The sequence below is a fragment of the Lissotriton helveticus genome, chromosome 3_1 (genome assembly GCF_964261635.1).
Source record: "Lissotriton helveticus chromosome 3_1, aLisHel1.1, whole genome shotgun sequence".
NCBI classification, from domain to species: Eukaryota; Metazoa; Chordata; class Amphibia; order Caudata; family Salamandridae; genus Lissotriton; species Lissotriton helveticus.
The window spans coordinates 494,806,607-494,826,813 of NC_136061.1; the positions used below are offsets into that span (position 1 = coordinate 494,806,607).

The window sequence follows — 20,207 nt, forward strand, 5'->3', positions numbered from 1 at the left end:
TACACTCTTGCTATGTATTGTTTAAGCTGTCCGCTTTTTGGTGGGTCACGTTACATTGAGGAGACGATTCTGAGGGGTGCCAGGTGGGTGCTACAAGGTAGACAAATGCTAATCCATGATGGGTGACCCATGTAAATACAAACTACTCACGTGGAATGTTAGGGGGCCAATAACATGGTTAAGCGGATCAGAGTAGCCACATATCTCCGGCGTTATGAGGTCAGCGTTGCTTTCCTACAGGAAACACACCTCTGGGGGGATTGCCTTAAGTATGTCCAGCGTAGGTGGCGTGGTCAGTTTTTCGCCACGTCCTACTCAGGGTTTGCTAGAGGGGCTCTAATCTGGGTGGCACCAGGAGTCCCCTTTAAAGCCGTAGTCTCAAAATTGGATCCAGAGGGTAGGTTTGTAATCGTGGTGGGTACTCTGGATGGGCGTAGTGTGTGCCTGGTGAATGTTTACGCCCCAAATACGGATTATGGTGAGTTTCTGGGTAAGGTGCTGGGCCAGTTAGACATAGACCTAGAAACGGAGCTCCTGTGGCGGGGGATTTTAACTGTGCACTTGATGGGAACTTAGACAGACGCCCCCCAAAGAGGCATCATACTCCTGAGGCGGAAGCCGGGACCACGCTAATTTTAATTACGAAAAACTGTGTATAATAACTGTTGTTTTTAATCGCTGCACTTCCCCCTCGACCACTCGCCCCCCTTACTACTCACTTAGAACTCCTGCACAGCCGATCTGAACGCTGCCGCGGGCTGGAGATTCTCTTGGCGACATCTTGCTGAAACCCACAGGCCACGCCCACGGACGTGAGCCACGCCCCCCTCAATCGCTACTTAAGGCGAGTCACCGCCAGAGCCCACAACAAGAGGCATCATATTCCTGAGGCGGAAGCCGGGAGCACGCTAATTTTAATTACGAAAAACTGTGTATAATAACTTGTTTTTAATCGCTGCACTTCCCCCCTCGACCACTCGCCCCCCTTACTACTCAATTAGAACCCCCGCGCAGCCGTCCGGAACGCTGCCGCGGGCTGGAGATTCTCTTGGCGGCATTTTGCTGAAACCCACAGGCCACGCCCACGGACGTGAGGCCACGCCCCCTTTTCTTACTTAAACCATGTGCTTCCCCCGGACGCGCGCAGCGGGCGCGCCAAAGGCAAGCCCGTCTGCGCCCGTCCGCGGCCAACAGGGGCCAGGGGCCACCCCCCTTGATTCCCCTCCTAGGACTCATTATAGCATAAATGCACTCCTCAAACTGAAACCTCCCAAGGAAGCCTGCTGCCATCACCCCCATCATCCCTTGGACCTTCCTAGCTCCTGCCAATATTGTAATACTAGCCTCAATTTCTTCCGACACACACCGGAACAGCAAAGCTTCACCCTACTCCTTCTTAACTGCAGATCCCTGCCTAAGCATAGCGCAGAAATCTTCCTGCTAATTGACGAGCGAAACCCGACGCGGTCCTACTAACTGAGACCTGGCTAACACCTGATTGCGACCCAGACTTAATCCAAGCACTTCCCCCTGGCTATCAGATCGCTCTCAGGGACCGCACTCGACGGAAAGGTGGAGGTATTGCAATCATATACAAATCTGCATATCAGTGTCACTGTATATCGGATCCTATCCCAGACTGTGAAAGCATGTCCTTCTGCCTCAAATTCACCCCAAGCGATAGCTTAACTGGGATACTTCTGTATCGCCCTCCAGGCCCCCTGAACCACTTTCATTCCTCACTACCTTCGCAAGCAGCTGATCTTGCCATGTCCCCTTCCAACTTCACGGTACTGGGCGACTTCAACATGCACTTTGACGACTGCTCCAACAACACTACTAACGAGCTAGTCTCCAGCCTAGCCTCCATTCAACTGGAGCAATTAATTAATACCCCCACTCATAATAAAGGTCATCTGCTTGACCCTGTGTTCAGCAACTGTCCTAACCTTTCGGTTGGCTCCATCACACACCTCCCCTGGACGGACCACTTCCTCATTCCCCTCACCTGGTCCATTCACAAAACCACCCTAAGTATCCCCATCCCACGGAAAAGGAGAAACTGGTCAAAACTCCCCCTAGAGCAGTGGGAGAACCTACTAACTGCAACTAAACCCTTGCTCTCCCAGGACCCCTTACTAGATAGTGGGATATTCAACAAGTGGATCGAGGAATCTCTCGACTCTACTCTCCCCATCAGGAAAACAGTATTAAAAAGAGCACGAGAAACTTCCCCGAGGTACTCAGAGGAGCTTAAGGAATTAAAACGCCAGTGCAGAAGGTGGGAAAGAAAATGGCGCCATCATTATACCACAGCCCAATCCACTTACTATAGAGAAAAAATTATGTCCGCCAGATCTAAACCCAAACAAATCTATCAAATCGTCAAAAGCCATTCCAAAATCTCCCCCCCGGCAGTTCCAGCAGATAACCCCACAGCTCGCTGTAACGATCTAGGCGACTTCTTCTTCTTCCAAAAAGTCAATAAAATATACTCTTCCTTCACGACCTCAGCTCCCCAGCCAAGTGTCAGCGAGCCTCAGCTCTCAACAGACACAATTCTTCCCTGCCGAGTAACGTTGAGTAACTTCCCACCATTAGATCTAAAATCACTTCAACCTCTCCCACAACAAATAAAATCAGGTTCCCCCTCCGACCCAGCACCCCCCTCACGATGACCTTGGCCAGCCAAGCCATCTTCCCTACCCTTACAGAGCTACTGAACAGCTCATTACAAAAAGGAGTTGTACCTCCCATCTGGAAACAGGCGATGGTGAAAGCGCTAGTGAAAAAGCCTAATCTCGATTTGAACGACCCCAACAACTATCGTCCCATCTCCTTGCTACCCTGGGCAAGTAAAATACTAGAGAAACACGTAAACCTCCATCTAACAAAACATCTGGAAAAAAACCTTCTACTGGATACCACCCAAACAGGATTCCGCCCAAAACACGGCACCGAAACGGCCCTTCTAGCCGTGCTGGAAGAATCCAGGAGGATCTTAGATCGAGGGGGATCAGTGGCAGTGGTCCTCCTCGATCTCAGCGCCGCGTTTGACACAGTATGCCACAATATTCTGGTGCGACGACTGTACGATCTGGGAGTCTCCAGAGAAGCCCTTACCTGGCTGAGATCCTTTCTGAGCGGAAGGACTTTCCAGGTCTTTGATGGCGACTCCTGCTCCACCAGTAAACCTCTGAGCTGTGGGGTGCCTCAGGGCTCCTCCTTAAGCCCCACGCTGGTCAACGTGTACATGAGACCGCTGGCTGGGGTCGTCCGTCAATATGGTATCAAGATCATATCATATGCGGACGACACCCAGCTCGTGGTCTCCTTGGCACAAAAGAACAGCGGGCACCCACAGGTCAACCTGGCCGCCTGTATGGAGGAGGTAGGAAGATGGATGACGGCATCCTCCTTAAAACTGAACGGTGACAAAACGGAGATTATGCTTCTCGGTCCCCCTCCCTAGGAGTCTGGCTAGATAGAACCCTTACTCTTTTTTTTTTGTAACTTTTTATTATATAAAACAAAAGGAAACAACACATCAAACATACAATCAAGGCAATACAGCAATAATACAGCCATTAGGCCTGCGCTCAAGGAGGACGGGAGATATATGACAACAGGAGAAAAGAGTTTTTGAATACAGATGAGGGGAGGGTGTCAAAGGTAGAATTACACATGAACAGCACAATATACCACAGCTAGAAGGAATGTAGGTCAGGGCGAATGGGAAGGACTAGGAATCGCAGTGAGTGGGGGAGTACAGATATCTCCACGGTATGAGTTCCACTGGTTCCAAATCTTCCCCCATTTTTTGGGTCTGCCTCTTGCCATATACACTGTCTTTTCTCTGAACATGCACCAGTCCAGACTCTCTTTCCAAGCAGTCACTGTAGGCGGCCTCGGGGACCCCCACAACTGTGCAATATCCCTCTTCGCAACCATATTGGCAAGAGTCACCCACCGAAGCTGCGACACGTCATAATCATTCGGACCCCACACATTCAATAAACATTGTCGGGCTTCCGGCATCATCACAACACCCGTTACTTCATCCATCACCTCATGTATACGTTTCCAAAATCGCACCACCTCAGGGCATTCTCATATGATATGGAGATAGGTGTCAAGGAGACCACACCCACGCCTACACATGCCATCCGTGGAGTAGCCCATATGGATCAGACGGGGACCGGTGACATAGATTCTGTGGAGGATCTTGAGTTGGACCAGACGGAGGCGGGCCGGAATCGCCACCTCCCTGGGAGAGGAGATCGCGGACTGCCAGTCCTCATCATCCAGTTCAATACCATCAGCAATCCAAGCTTCACGAAGGCCATCAAGCAGACTTGCTCGGTCATTAATCATTTTCTTATAGAACAATTAGATAGTACTGTCTGGCACATAACCGTCTAGTATGCGATCTTCGAGGGGGGAGAAGTCCGGAATATCACTACCCACCGGCAACACAGAGTTCAGAGCATGGCGTACCTGGACATAACGAAATTTTTCCCTGTCACTCAGCTTATACTCTACTTGCAGATCCGAGATGGTCTTCACCTCTCCTTTAACCCAGAGATCACGCACTTTACTAATACCGATCGTGTCCCATTTATCAAATCCCTTCGTCTTCCATAGGCTACCCAACTTCGCAGAGGCATAGAGCGGAGTCGCACCAGTTAGTTTATCACTCCAGCCCATAGCCGCCGTTGCGCTATGCCATACCCGCACGGCTATAGCGGTAGGTCCCGAGAGTTGTGTACGCGAGGGTCCCGAATAAAGCGTCCTGTAGTAATCACCACCCGGGAGCAGTCACTTATCCATTTCAAATGCTGGATTCAACGCCGGCCCATACATCCCGTGGTTGATGGCAGCAAGGTGGGAGGCCCAATAATACCTACGAATATCCGGGAGCGCTATACAGCCATCATACCAGGGAAGTGTCAATTTTGGAAGAGCGATGCGTGAACGTCCGTCCCATATTAATTGCCTCTGCAACGATTCTACTTCCCGAAAATATTTAGACGGGATGACATCAAAACTATTCTGAAGTGCGTATAGGAACCGCGGTAAGGACATCATTTTAAAAAGGGCCGCACGCCCTAGGGGAGATAACGGTAATTTACGCCAACGCGCTACATCGGAGCGCAACCTTTGAAGTGGGGGGGAGTAAATTGCGTTCATAGCGAACCGCCGGATCCAACGAGATAAACACACCCAAGTACTTAAAGCCAGACTGCGACAACTGGATGGGACAGCCCAGCGGCAAACGAGTGACATCACCCGCAAGTAGATAAATGTAGGATTTCGACCAATTAATGATAAGGCCCGAGTTCTTCCCGAAGGAGTTAAGTACGTCAAACAATACGTTGAGCGATTTTTGGGGAGATGTAAGGTACAATAAAATATCGTCCGCGTATAAGGAAATGCGATCTTCAAATTCCGGCGTCCAGCGTATACTCTTCATCGAAGGTTCCCACCGTAGCCAAGCGGCGAGTGGCTCCAACGCCAAAGCAAAGAGGAGCGGGGACAACGGACAACCCTGCCGCGTGCCCCTCCCAAGAGTAAAAGGCACGGAGACACGGCCATTAACCACTACCTGTGCCAATGGCGTTTCATACAGGAATTTGACCCAACCAATAAAACCAGCGCCGAATCCAAATTTGGCGAGTACCGCCCAGAGATAAGACCATTCGATTGTATCAAAGCCCATCGTGGCGTCCAGGGACGCCAAGATGGCCGGTTCACGCAGCGTTGGGGCCCTCGCGAGAACACCATGCAAACGTCGCAAATTTAATGCCGTGTTACGGTGCGGGATAAAACCCGATTGATCCGGATGAATCAGGTCGCTAATAACCGTAATCAGACGATTAGCAAGCAGTTTGGCGAGGATCTTAGGCTCCGCATTTAAGAGCGAAATGGGTCTATAAGACGAGCAGCGATCCCGTGGTTTGCCCTCCTTATGAATCACCACAATGGTAGCAACACGCTGATCTCTGGGGAGGGAGCCACTGTCTCGCGCAGCCAAAAACATATCACGGAGATAGGGAGCTAGAGTATCAGGGCGTAATTTATACAGTTCAACAGGAAGGCCATTGGGACCCAGAGCCTTGCCGGAACGAATGGAGCGTAGCGCGAGAGCCACCTCATCCACCGAGGGCCTGGCATCCAAACAATCCCGATCTGATTCCGCCAAACATGGAAGTGCTAAATCTCGAAGCAACAACTGCGAATCCTCCTCGGGCCTGTCGGACACCGAGGTATAGACCTCTCGAAAATAATCAGCAAAGCATTCAACAATTTCAACAGGGTCCGCTACATGCACACCACCACATGTCTCAATCACCGGAACCACTCGATTCGCTCTCTCCCTTCTGTCCAGCCAGGCAATCAATTTTCCTGCTGTATCACCCACATCATATAGCCGCCCCTGTTGTTCCCTACTCATCATCTTTGCTGCATCAGTAACCAAAGTTTTATATTCTAATTGTTTAAGGCGGAGGACATGTAATGCTTCTCGAGAGACCTCTCGTTCCAATGCAGTCTCCAGGTCTGTGATTTCAGTCTCGAGCTGATCAATTGCCTCATTCTTACATTTCTTAGCACACCCCACCAAAGACAATGCCTGTCCCCTGATCACAGTCTTAAAAGCTTCCCATAACGAAACAGGCGAGGATACAGAACCAGCATTCTCAGCAAAATACAGATCAAATGATTTAATCAATTCAGTGCGAGTCTTAGGGTTAAGAAGATACCAGGGGTTAATCGGGGCCACCCTCCCTTCTGCGCCGATGCTAAGATTAAAATGAAACCAAATAGGGGAATGGTCCGATATACCCCGGGCCAAATGTCTAATCTCTCCAATCGAAGGGGACAGGGCAGCCGGTATCAGGATATAAACCAATCTAGAAAGACTACCATGAGCTCTCGAATGGAAAGTAAACTGTGCTTGCTCTGGATGCATTAGTCTTCAACAATCTATAAGTCCCAATGTGTCCAGGAAGTCACCCAACCAGGATTGCGCGGCAGGAAGGTCTCGGGCGGATAGCCCTTAAGTCACTAAAAAGGTTCCTCCCACTGCTTCATAGGGAAGCAAAAGAGACGGTTCTGCGTGCTCTGATTCTATCAAGGCTAGATTATGCCAACGCCCTCTTTAGCGGTCTCCCTAAATATCTTATCAACCGAATGCAGATCATTCAGAATGCTGCGGTTCGACTTTTATTTCACCTCCCGAAAAGAACTAGCGCATCTGCCCATCTTCGAAAGCTCCACTGGCTTCCAGTGGCCCATCGTATTGTGTTCAAATCACTGGTCCTGGCCTTTCGTGCCTTGCACCAACAAGGACCACAATATTTGCACAAGAGGTTCACTTTCTATGCTCCTCGCCGTGCACTCCGATCAGCTAATCTCCTTCTGATGTTCACGCCTAAAGTCAGATATGTGAGATTGGGTGGTCAGTCTATTTCTGTCCAAGCAGCTCGGTCGTGGAATGCCCTGCCGCTCTCTTTGCGAGCTTCAGCCACACTGACAGAATTCAAGAAGGGGTTAAAAACCCACCTTTTTAATCTCAGTATTTAGTTGCTTTTTTCTTTTTCCTTCTGGTTTGGCCCTGTTTAAGCTCACATATCGCGCCAGGATACTCTGTAGTAGCAGAGCGCGTAATAAAATATTTTATACATACATATACATACATATACATAGCGGTCTATTCTGCCAGAAATGACGGAGTTAAAATCACCACCCAGTATCAAAACACCCTCCGGGAGTCCCAGAACCATCCGCCCCAGGTCCATAAATGTCGTGGATTGTAAGCCAGGAGGGACATACACCGATACCAGCGAAATTGGTTTCCCCTCCCACCGCCCAAGAAGTGCAACATATCGACCCCTGGCATCAAGGATCACATCGTCAACCTCGAGGGGGAGGGAAACCCTAAGCAAAATACCCACTCCTCTAGAACTAGATGTAAATCCAGAATGGGCAGCAAGACGATAACCCCGTCTATTAAGAGCGTGACAAGTATTTCCTATCAAGTGTGTCTCTTGTAGCAAAACGACATCAGGCGAAAGGCGCCGCAACAGCTGCATAACCACCCCTCTCTTTATCCGATCACCCAACCCATTCACATTCCAGCATAATACCCTCAACCCCCTACCCCATCCAGATCCACAATGAACTCCCATCGCAAAACGAGCATCACGCCAATGTCAAAGATAATGAAAGTACCTTGCCTTGAAAAAGAAAAACCAAACAATCCCACAACATGGCCCTCCCTCCCCCCAAGGTTCCCAACACAACGCCCCCCCACCCTGCACCGACTCAAAAGCCACCCCAATTTGAAGTGTGCCTGTCGCCCTAACAATTACAAACAAAGAACTAGTCTACACAAAGAAAACCCCAGAGGAGGAAAGGGGTCCCGCCATCCCCGCTACCTCCCAGATACGAATGGAATGAGCAAGGAAGTCAGTGAGCCTCGGCTGGACACGTTGAATAGTGTTCCGGACACAGGCACCATAATCATTCTTGGTCCATCAGTCCCCCCTCAGCACCACCAGCATGTTCCTGGCCAGCACGGCGAGCCGGTTAAGTGTCCAACCAATCACTCGCTTCCTCAGGCCCGACAAAGAAGAATGTTCGATTGTCATATTCAACACGCAGTCGGGCCGGGAATAACATAGCGTATTTTAGTTCCATGTCTCTTAGTCGCCGTTTCACCCCTTAAAATCCCATTAGTTGTTTCTGGACCGATTGAGAAAAGTCCGGATAAAAGTTCACAGCAGCGTTCTCGAACTGCGTAGGGCCACTTGTCCGTGCCGCCTGCAGAATGGCGTCGCGATCTCTGAAGTTGAAGATCCGTGCTATAATCGGACGGGGGGAAAACCGGGCTTCGCCTGTTCCCCTGGCACTCTGTGTGCACGTTCGATGGCAAAGAATTTACTCAGGCCCTTGGGTGCAAGATGATTAAGAATGAGGTCCTCCACTCGGAGATCAGTGGCGAGTGAACTAGAATCTTCCGGGACCCCAATAATACGCACGTTGTTGCGCCGTGCACAGCCTTCAAAATCCTCCAGGCGACGAGCAAAAAAGTCATTAGCAGATCTAAGGTTGCGCACTTCTGTTTGCAAGTCAGACACATCCGTGGTAAGGCTGGATGTCTTTAGGTCCAATGACTTCACCTTCTCGTTCGTCTTGGCCAAATCAGTTCGAATGAGGTTGACATCAATAGCCACCGTGTCCAACTTCAGAGCCAGGGCTTCATACTGTTGGCCAATAGAAGACTGAATACCAGCAATGGTGCCCATCACGTCCTGTAGCGTTAATTCCGCCAATGCAGCAGGATCGTCGACAGCCTCCTCCCGGGCCTTAGGTGCGCCACCAGGGGATCCTTTAGAAAGTGTGTAGCGAGCCATGACATTCGTCTGGGTTGAACCTCCACGGATAGTGGTCTTGAGTTTCCGTTTTTCACCCTCGGGCTTGCCCGTCATGGCGAGCCGGGTGCCCCGGAGGGAGGCTTGGGATCTGGTCCAAATGGCTCCTTAAAATTCACACACAAGAATACAGGAGGCGAAGTTGGGCCAATTTGAGTCCACAGCCAAACAGTCGCTAGCTCGAAGCTCGATGAGCTGGCATCGGAGCTCGTCCGATCAACAGACACACCGCAGATAGGAGACAGTGCGCTGGAGAAACGAAACCGAAAGTGAAGTGAGGCTGAGGTCTGATGCCCTCAAGCCGTTGTTGTTAAATTACGACCTGGGCACTGCTACAACTCAAGGTCCAGGCTGTTCCATGGAGAAGGCCACAAGTTTCAAGACGGCAGAACTCGGGGACCCTGCGTCCGATTCCGACTCAAAAACCTGCTAGTACATCAGCCAGGTTGTGTCTTCAATGACCTTCCATCAAATCAGGATATTATCCAGGATAAATGCGGGAGGCAGCGAGGGTCCTCGGGAGCCCTGTGCTCACGCGGCAATCTCGGATGCGCGCGTAGCTCCTCCCCCCAGAACCCTTACTCTTAACACTCAGGCAACAAAAACATCAGCAACCTGCTTTGGGTTAATCCGGTTGCTAAGAAAAATTCTCCCAATCTTACCCTTTGAAGCCAGACAAGTTGTCACTCAAGGCCTCATTCAGTCGCGGCTTGACTTTAACAACGTCCTCTACTTGGGTGCTCCAGAATACGTACTGGAAAAACTCCAACGGACCCAGAATTGCGCGGCCCGCACCCTACTCCAGATACCCCGCAGAGAATCAGCCAAAGCAGGGATCCGATCTCTCCACTGGCTCCCTGTCAGGGACAGAATAAAATTTAAGGCCCTCTGTATTTCCCATCAGGCCTTCTATAGAGCCAGCCCCGAAATCAATCACTCTCTTCTTACCCCCTACTGCCCCGGAAAACAACTTCGATCAGCGAATGCCTGTCTTGTCGCAATCCCTCGAATCAAACGTCCAGGGCTGGAGGCAGGTCTTTCGAGCTCAATGCCGCCAAACTCTGGAACTCCCTTCACCTCTTCCCAAGATCCAACCAGAGCCTCTCTTCCTTCCGTAAAGAACTAAAAACCTTCCTTTTCAGAAACTAACTCATCCCCATCCCCTCAGAGTACTATGCCCTCTACTCAGAGCTTGGACGCCCTTGGGCAGCAGCCGCGCTTTATAAATCCCCTTTTCATTTCATTTCAAAGCTAGACGCCAAACCTAAAATGAGAGATGCAATCGCCCAGATGCTCCAAAGCTATGACCTCATAGATGCGTGGAGACACCGCAACCCTGTTCATCGGGTGTACTCGTGCTTCACGCCTGCTGCCAACACACACAGTAGATTACTTTTTCCTGCAGGGTATGGAAATGGACCGGGTGGAAGAGATCCACTACTTGGCGCGCTACCTATCTGATCACTCCCCGCTCCTACTCACGTATTTGGAGGGTGGACCACGGCCCAAGATCCCGCTCTGGAGACTCAACACAGAGGCCTTCGGAGATCCCACCTATAAGGAAGCTATCTCGCAGGGGCTCAGGACATACCTAGAAGTGAACTGGGGGTCAGCTACTACGAGGGCAACTGAATGGGACGCCATGAAGGTTGTCCTTCGGGGGACAGCTATGTCCACGGAGGTAGGGGTAAAACGGGTGCTGGAATGGGAACTCCGCCAGCACGAGGACCGCTTGGCGGAGATGGGGAGAGACTTCCCCACAGACAAGGAGCAACGGCCTGAATGGACGGCCACACGGCAGCAATTGGGAGACGCCTGGGCCTCGCTTGGCAAATTTAACCGGACAGCCAGCAGGCGGAAATGGTATATGGAGAATGCCCGAGCTGGTAGACTGTTAGCGTGTCTGATACGGGCAGAAACCCAACCTCACCCTATTTTTGCAATGCAGAACGAATTGGGCCGGACGGTATATACCCAGCAGGCGATTAACTAGGTGTTCCGATCCCATCTATGTAAAATATACTCGGAAGCGCAGCCGTTAGCGGGCGCTAAGACCATGGAGGTGTACCTCGAGGGGATACAACTCCCTGAGATTGAAGCGGATAGCCAAGAAGACCTGGGGGGGCCACTCCGAGAGGAGGAACTACGTGCTGCAATTAGCGGCCGAACTATATAAAGAGTTCAAGGGGGTTCTGGTTCCAAAACTTCGTGAGGTGGCAATCGAGGTCTATGACTGGGGCTCGCTCCCAGACTCCATGCGGGCGGCGACGATCGTAATGATCCCCAAGCCGGATAAGGACCCTCTCCTCCCCGGATCTTATCGACCCATATCCATGTTGAACGTGGACTTGTAGATCATCAGCCAGGTGCTGGCTTCCAGACTCCTCCCCTACCTTCGTCGCCTGGTCCATGATGACCAGTCAGGGTTCATCCCTGGCCGGAACACCTTACGGAATATCCGTCGCCTGGCACACGTCATGGGAACTCTAGCGGGACAGGCCAAACAAAACACGCTGGTCTTCTTGGATATCGAACAAGCGTTCGACTCGATTCGCTGGGCCTAACTCTGGAAGGTGCTTTTAAAACTAGGTCTGGGGGAAGGATTCGTAAAATGGGTTCAGCTATTATATACCAGACCCGTGGCTAGAGTCCGCACGGGTCGCTGTGTCTCGGATGAGATACCCATATTGAGGGGAACACGTCAGGGGTGTCCCCTCTCCCCCCTGCTCTTTGCCCTGGCAATGGAGCTGTTGGCACGCCATCTCCGCACGACACTGCAGGCCCAGGGTATCAAAATAGGGACAGTGGAGCATGTGGTGTCCTTATACGCAGATGACGCCCTGGTCTATCTGAATCAACCGACGCAATCGCTACCCATCCTGCTGTCCGAGCTGTCACACTTTGCGACTGCCTCTGGCCTCGCGGTAAATAGGGCAAAGTCCCAGCTCTATGCGATTGGGGAGCAGTCTGAATGGGAGGGGGGTCCAGCGCCCGTAAATGGAACTCCCTTGGGTGGATGACACACTTCGCTATTTGGGGATCTGGATTGGTCGTAACCCGACCAACTTTTTCTACCATAATATGGGACGGATACTTCGGGGTTTGAAGGGCAGTGTTGCCTTCTGGAACACCCTCAAGATCTCCCTGATGGGAAAGATCGCTTTAATCAAGATGGTGGTCCTCCCACACTGCCTGTACATGATGCAGGGGTCCTTTTATGAATTGCCGCACCGGACTTTTCGGGAATTATGGAATGGGAAGAGATGTAGGGTGAGTCTAGAGGTCCTAAAACGTACTTAGGGCACGGGTGGACTGGAAGTCCCCGACCTAGAGCTGTACTACTTTGCGTCACAGCTACAGCATGCCATTGCATGGTTGGACACGGACCCCTCCTAGGAACGGTTCCTGCTGGCAGGGGCCTATGGGAATGAACACCTGGGACCGCTGCTCTGGCAGGAGAGGGGACGACGAGACCACATTCCCCCGCTGGTTCGGTTGGGGGCCGCAATTTGGGACCGTGTGACGCGCCGCCTCATCTGCGGCACGCCGTTTGCCACCAACATGGATCTGTGGCTGGTGCCGCCCTTTGCCCGGATTGCACAGGTCATGTCCGTAGACAAATGGATGGAGGGTGGTTGCCTGATGTTAGCCGATCTGTACCCAAATGATAAATTCAACACTTACCAAGAGTTAGTCACTACCTTTGAGCTGGGTCCGGGGCAATTCCTTCATTACGCCAAACTAGCGGCGACTGCACGACAGTTATGGTCCTCGTTCCCAGAGGCTCCAGCACACACCCATACCTTAGTCACGATGTTGGCAATGGCGGGGGGCCGGAAGTTTGTGACTCACCTCTACAGGGCTTTGCGGGAGGATAAGAGACTACGGCCCTTGGCGATAGAAGACAAATGGCAGCAGGCGTGTCCGCAAGACATCACCCCCCGTGCTTTGGAAAAGATACATGAGAGTGTGCGGAAGGTGTCGGTGAGCAACCGCTTTAAACAAATTCAATATAATATTATACACATGACCTCTCTCTCCCCTAGGCGACTCCAGGTTATTGATAACACCAGGGATTCCCAATGCCCGAGGTGCCGCAGTCCCATGGCAGACTTTGTCCACATGGTGTGGGCGTGCCCTAACCTCCAATCCTATTGGAAATCGGTTTTGGAGGTTTTGACGAAGGTCTCGGGGTGGGTGATAGACGTGGACCTGCGCCCTTGCCTCCTGGGCTTAATCCCCAGAGACCCCAAATGGAAAGTGAGCAGACGGTTCCTCATACTAGGCCTGGTCACAGCCCGCCGTCGTATAGCGATCCACTGGCTGTCCCCACAGGGCCCAATATTGCAGAAATGGAAGGAGGATCTACGGGAGTGGGCATTGGCGGAAGAAGCGCACATAAGACACACAAGGAGGGACGGGAAGCTACCGGAGGTCCTGCAGGCTTGGGGTGTGATGTTTCAGGAACTAGTGGGACTGGATGCCCCACAGACTCAAAATGGCCCAGATTCCACGAACGTGGGACAGCGGGAGACCCAGTCACAGGGTGGCACGGTACGTGATGACCCACCATAGAGAAGGGGTGGCATAGACCCAATCTTTCGTTTACACTTTCTCCTTCGTTCCTAGACCCTGCAGCAAGGGGGGGGGGAGTTTGGTGAGGGGTTAGGGGTAGAGGGGGGAGGGGGTGAGTTCCTATGTTGTCCAATATTGGTTTTCCCTTCTGTTTGAGAACAAAGTTATTGGGCGAAGGGTGGATAAAGCGCACTTCATTATCCTTGCCATGGTTAGGAGACTGGCCAAATCCCGGCCATGACGGACGGATTCGCATACATGCCGCGATTGTGATACAAGTAGTCAGACTCGATTGAGTGCATACACATGGTGCTCTGCATTAATATCCGTATGTAATTTTGCTGTGCAATTTTGATGAATAAAGGTTTTTGAAAAGAAAAAAAAAAAGTGGCTCAACGTCAACAGGTGCTTTGCCGTCGATGGAGGTCGTTCGTGACCAGCAAACTTCGAGCCAGAAGTAGCTTGCCTCGACGTCAACTTAGTTCTTAGCGACGGAGGCTCTTGCCGTCACGACGGCGATCAGTCCCTCTACGGTGACGAATGCCTTGCCTGCTTTCTCGATGTTGCTCTCGATGCCTACGGTGAACATTCAGGGATCGGCTTGTTTTTTGACGCTGGAGATCCAGATCGTCGCTGTTTTCTGCGTTCTTCATGATGAGAGGAGGGCTCTTTGTGAGGAGGAGTACTCCCAAGGCCACTTTGGGAATGACTCTTTCCTCTCTTCAGCAAGGCATGAAGTTTAATTTTCACACTGTCACGGAGAGTCCTATTGGAGAAATGTTGACAATATTAACATTTCTCAGGGTTGTGTGAAGCTGGTAAGCACAGGATGCACACTGAGGGTGGGTCCGATTTTGCCATCTTCTTCCCACAGGAAGGGCATTTATTGAATAAAGCTGGCATTTCTGACAGAAAAAAGTTGTAAATTAGACAGAAAAACACTGTAAACAGCTACCAGCAGTCAAAAATGTTGAAAGTAAGAAGAAAAAATCAATTTATGATTAGAAAAAGTCAAAAAGAGACGAGCTCAAGCTCCAGGATCCTCACAGAAGGAGCCAGAAAAAAGAACTGACCCAACTGTCACCTGTGGAGCTTCAGGTGAGCAGGGGGCTCCTGGAGGTCTTAAAGGCACGGTGTCCAGGTTCTTGGAATCCTTAAAGGCAGGGTGCCAATGTTTGTATTACTGTGACTGTTTCTCTGTTTTGCAGCCTATGGGCTAATTGCCTGCTATTACTTGCCTTTTTTCTGAAAATAAAGGACGGTGTTGGAACACTATCACAGTATATGTACTCTGTTGCAGTGTTTATATTAGAGATTATTTTGTTTTTCTAAAAAATCCATGTGATTTTGGCATATTAGCCTTTTGGAAGTGCATTAGGATGCATATTATGTATGTACACATGTATATATGTATGTTTTGGAAGTACTCTGTACTTGTTTGTCTAAACATACACATATATATATATATATATGAATTTTCTATACATGTTCCAGGATCCTGCACGTGGGCGGTGATTATTCAGTTCTTATGAATATTGATGAGTATCCCTTGGAAGAGAATGACGATTCTCCAATTATTATGCAGAGAGAATCTTGATTTCATTAAAGACAAACGGAGGCTAACATTATGCATCCTTCTTTACTATTAAAGGTCCCCTCGGGGAGGAGATGTTCAATCCCACTGCTATTCGTCATCCTCGCAGTACAGATTGGTGGCGTATGGACCACGTTGGTAGATATTTATCTAAATGGGTCAGGAAACCCATGGATAGAGTATCGCTTGGAAGAGAATTTTAGATTTACTATTGCACTGGAAAACCGTGCTTTTACATCAGGGTACACTATATGTTGTGTTTATAGATCTTGCCTTTGACCTCATCCCCCGTTCTAACTTGTGGCAGGTCCTACTCAACATAGGTGCCCCCAGCGACCTTGTACATCTACTGAGTAAATTACACGAGAATAATTATGCCCAGGTATGCTGGGGACCAAGTGGTGAACTGACTGAATGCATACAAATTGAGAGGGGAGTTAGGCAGGGCTATGAATTCGCCCCTACGTTGTTTTCTCTCCACCTAAATGATGTGGTCACGGTTTTGGAAAATTGCGTTAATGACTCCCCAATGCCGAATAATAAGAAGGTACCAATCTTATTTGCAGGCGATTCACTACTCATTTCAAAGTCTCCCATGGGTCTGCAGGCCCTGGTAAAAAAAAATTCTGGGCTTTTGTAATGAGAGGGGACTTGAGCACAACGTTAAAAAAACTACATTTAAGATATTGGCCAAGGGGGCCAAGAAAGGCAAAACAACTATTTGGGTGGGCAATGAGGTCCTCGAGAGGGTTGACAATTTTGATTACTTAGGAGTACGATTCATGGACAGTTTTAAATGGCTAGACCAGATTACGAAAAGTAAACTCCTTATTGAGAAAAGGTTAAATGCCATTCTGATGATGCAAAAGAAAACGGTGTCTCACGTAGTATCCCCAGTTCTGAAGATTTACCGTGCCAAAGCGCAAGGGGCAGCTCTTTACGGGGCTGAGGTTTGGGGTTATGTTGATACTCAGCCCTTGGCACTGGTAGAAAATAGCTTTGTTAGGAAAGTATTACGTCTTCCTCATAGTACACCCCTTATCCCACTGTATCTAGAACTGGGACTAAAAAGAGTAACTGATTTGGTGGCCTTGAAAATATTGGTTTACTGGGTCTGTCTCTGTGTACACCAGAGCTTGCTGACTATAGGGATTCCCTGGGTGAAGTTCTTAATCTAACAGGTGCTAGGTTGTTTCCATGGAACAAACATGTTTTTATGGATGGGAAAGCTAGGTGTCTGTAGATTTTGGGCTGATCCTACCAAATTAAAGAAAAATTATATACACCTACTTAAAACCACATACTGGGATTTTATCAACGAAGGTATATTGAGTAAAAGTGCTGTAGGATCTCTGACCAATACATTTCTTGATTTTAAATCTATCCCATTACTAGAGGAATACTTGGATTTTATAATATTTGCTTTTCCTGAAAGCATTTTTATATGGTTTAGTCTGGGGACACTACCTGTAAGATCGTTTACCCACAAATGAAATATAGCACAGTCAACACTGACTTGTCCAATGTGTAATCAGTGTGTCGAAAATGCATCTCCTCCAGTACTCCTCCCTTCGTAGGAGGTGGATTATTCCTTTTTGTCGTGAATTGAGGATTACACATTATCAAATAGCCCTAAGGATCTTAAAGACTGATCTCTCTCCCAGAAGAATTGTAGCTGGGTTTTTTTTAAATTCTTTTTATTGTATACAGCCTAGCAATTATAAATATACACTCATTGGGTATTTAGAATATGCAGATTGGTACAGGTGAATTCTGGATGGGACACTTGTCTCTCATTGTTATAACTTAGATTTTATCTTGATTAGCAATTACAGGTTCATCAGGGGAGAACAAATATTTCCACCATTGACATTCCATTTAGTCCATATTTGAGACCACTTTTTCGGACACCCCTTAGACACATACACTGTTTTTTCCCGAAACATACACCAGTCCATATCTTGTTTCCATGATTTTAGACCGGGGGCCTCCCTCGCGCCCCAGATTCTGGCAATGTTGCGCTTAGCCACCATATGACCCGGGGTTGCCTAGATTTTCTCCTTGCTACTCAAATCAGTTGGTTCCCACACATTGAGCAGACACGCCCCGGCCTCTAGGTTCAGATCCTGGTCAAGCACCTCCTCCATACATATGAGCACACCTGTCCAGTACTGACGGATGTTGGTACATTCCCACAGAATATGTATGAACGCAAAATGAAGGCAAAATGTATATAGCATGTTACTGTGATGTATTCCTATAGATTCTGTATCGATCCCCCTATTCCTGACCCTATTCTGGTTAGCAAACTAACAAGTTAACTAGCAGCTATCCCATGAGGCAGAAAACCCCCATGATGCAGGAACCGTTATCTGATAAAGCCACACTACGGCACAGGAACGTGTTATCTGATTAGGTCATAACGCTTGCCATCTAATTAGACAAGCGATATTCCTCCAGCCCCTGATAAGGCATACGGAGTTCTCATAACAAATCAAACCTATGACAACCTGGGAAAAACCCTGCGGCCATTGTTTTGATTTCACCGAGAACTTCAGCAAAAGAATGTGCTAACGACCTGGTCGTATGACATCCTTATTGACGGATCTATGTCCATCCTTACGTCAATCTCGGCACCTTAAAGGTATAAATATTACCGATATTGCCCTATGCAAACACACGCGGTGGTGACGAGAACGGAGCAGCCAGACTTGCCGAAGCCCAGAGCAGAGCAGACCCCGCTGGCGCAGCCCCGCCTTCCTGACGCGCGGAGAACGAGCAGCTGCCTATTTCTCCTGCCGAGAAATCCAGCTCCGGCGCTTCCGGGTAGCCCTCGCAGGCAGCCTGGAATATCGAGACCAGAGACGAGAGATACCATCCCTCATCCATCCTAGATTCCAGGTACAGAACTGAATAACCCCTCACAGACAATTCTTTAGTCAGTCACTTGGCAAAACAAACTTAACTTAAACTGTAACTTTCTATTCCCGCCCACGTATTAGGCTTAGGTCAGGTACACGGGGTAGGCGTAGCTAGAAACACCAGTTGAGTACGATTAACCAAATGTATATGTGTATGTAATATATTTTATTCATTTTAAACCTTCATATGGCTTAGAAACCATATCAATGTTTTTACAGTATTATTTTATACTTCTGCTTTTAATGTATGCACTTTACTTAACCATAAGTATTGCAATAATATCGATCCATTTCTCTTGTATGAGAAAAGAGACTGATCAATAAATAACATCTTTTATTGAACACGCCCGTCTCTTCCTTTTCTCTACAAACTGATGAGACTAAGAATGCACGTACTGACTGAGTAAAATAAATTGCCTTTTGTTCACACGACTCTCGAGATACACTCTTGATTAGGGGAGAGCAAAGTTGTCATGTTCTATGGTTGTCAGAAACTAAATCCCTTCTTGTCTATCCAGGGAGGTTCAACTCCTCCTTGCCTATTCGAGAAAGTTTCTAGTGAACTCTGAGCTAGCTGGCAAACCCAAAACTTTAAGTGTAATATCGACAGTAGTAGACCTAGTTAACGTCTGGTCTAGGCCTATACTATTGAAGGTATTATTCCAATGCGCAGAGCCTATTGGGATAATAGGAACTACACTACATGGCGCCCAACGTGTTTGGAAGGGCGATAAAACTAATGTAAGACATTTAGAGTAACTCAGTCGTGCTTTCTCACTCAGACCCCTTTTTTCCCATAATACTCCAAAGACGTCTGGAGTGGGTGAAAGGTAATATCCGCCAAACCTCGCAGGAGGAAACTCCTATGTATGGTACTTGGTTTAGTCAACGTTGAAGGATAAACCGTTCCAAAATATTGTGCATCTAATCTTTGTTTCCATAAGAAACCTGATCTGCAAACAAACAAAATAACCTTCTGTCGGTACAATGTCAGACAGTGAAGGAGAAAGAGAGGCAGTTAGATTAGCAGCTGAAATAACAGCAGCTGATACTGCACTACAAGAAGCAGACCCGGATATAATACTCATCCCGGTCATTAAAAGGAAATCTATAACTTTAAAACTTATAGAAAATGGACTGACACCTAGAGGTGGTACAGTCATATTCGTAATTGAGGCACACGAATATCGGCAGACAGAGGTATACTATTCTTGGATACATTTTCCAGCAGCAAATGCTGTAACAAAGTACTTCCACTATTACAAAGTAGAGGAACCTCCTGGAGAGTACATTCCTTTCGAGGAGGTGGAAGTACCACTTAAATTTCAAGAGCATTTGCTCTTATTTAATGGCGCCCTAAAACATAATAATCACATCACCAGGCTCGGTCCTTTAGGTAGACCAGGAGCAACGTGGCCGGTCCTAGCCGGATACACACCACATCCAGACATCAATGGGATGTCTGCAGCAGAGCTGTTAACACAGCTAAAACAATTAATAAAAATACATAGACAATTAGTCCAATATGTGATGCGGACTTCAACAATTCAGCCAGCAATTAAAATTCCACAGCTGACCCCTCACCAGGGGAACACAAATAAAATTACACCACAGAACATTCAATCATGCCTAGGTAAAGTACCAGCTAAACGGGAACAAATACCATTCTGGTTAGCACAAAAA

The 20,207-nt window shown here is 48.7% G+C and overlaps 1 protein-coding gene across 6 annotated transcripts in view; it reads right to left on the minus strand.

Annotated features, from left to right (window-relative positions):
* Nucleotides 1–20,207, minus strand: part of PMS1 (PMS1 homolog 1, mismatch repair system component) — an 851,578-nt gene that overhangs the window by 384,108 nt on the left and 447,263 nt on the right. The window lies entirely within an intron of this gene.